The sequence below is a fragment of the Etheostoma spectabile genome, chromosome 18 (genome assembly GCF_008692095.1).
Source record: "Etheostoma spectabile isolate EspeVRDwgs_2016 chromosome 18, UIUC_Espe_1.0, whole genome shotgun sequence".
NCBI classification, from domain to species: domain Eukaryota; kingdom Metazoa; phylum Chordata; class Actinopteri; order Perciformes; family Percidae; genus Etheostoma; species Etheostoma spectabile.
In genome coordinates this window covers 24,635,648-24,636,725 of record NC_045750.1, presented here as the reverse complement: position 1 = coordinate 24,636,725, position 1,078 = coordinate 24,635,648, and positions in this window count along the sequence as shown.

The following is a 1,078-nucleotide window of genomic DNA, read 5'->3' as shown; positions in this document are numbered from 1 at the left end:
GATTTGCTCTCCCAAGGGTCACCTTGAGCTGCACAAATTGGCTTTGGTTGGTTGAGGTCTCAGCGCTGGCAAATTAGTCAGGCTCTGCATCTCTTTCAAAGTATGAACTCGACTTACTCTCCCAACTGTCTTTCCAAACATCGTGTTTTCCCTCTTTTGTTCTCCTCCTGCAGCCCGCCCCCCCTCCCTTTTTTCTGTTTTTGCAGCACTCTCTCGTGTTTTCTCTTTTTCTTACTAATTCCCCTTTACTTGCCCTTCCTATTCATCAAATCTGTATCTCTTTCTCATTCTCATTTTATCTTTGTCTCCTTTCCCCTTCACTCACTCACTCCCCTCTTCTTCTTTCGCTGCTGATGAATGGAGTGGAAAGTTCTCCCGCAGTATCACTAAACGCAGCTGCTGTGGCATTTTTTTACTCATTCATTCAGAAAGCGGTTCAATACAGTTCTACTTTGCGACTGTTATTCTCCCTCCGCTGTGTGAATGCATTACTTCAGCCTTACTTATCATCGCAGTGATTGAGCTTGTTTGCTCGGCTCGACATGCAGGAACTCGGGAAAGTGCTTTCATTTATAAAGAATGATATTGCTGTGTCAACAAAGTAGCAAAGACTATTCATTTCACGTAACAAACAATGTCGGTGGAAACACACACATTTTGTAACTGACATCCGTATGAATCTGTATTTCAATCAGGTAGGTAAATAAAAAGTGCATCCATAAAATTCCTTCCCTTCCCTCCATGAATGACAGAGAGGATTGATTACACACCGAGAAATTAGCATGTAATCACAGCTTGTGGATGATGGGTTTGGCATTTGATTAGCAGTTAATCTTTACATCCTGGTCTTGTTAAGACACCATTTTGTATTCTGCATGAGTTCTGGACTTGGTGCATTATATTTAGTTTCTACTTCACAATACTGTAAGAACTTTGTTCTCTACATTTGCAGATGTGAATATCTTCATTCAGCATATTTTTTGTGTGCATGTTTTCCTACTCTACTTGTTATTAACTTCACTTCATGCACCTCCACATCTACCATCCATCCATCCATCTTCATCCACTTATCCGGTAT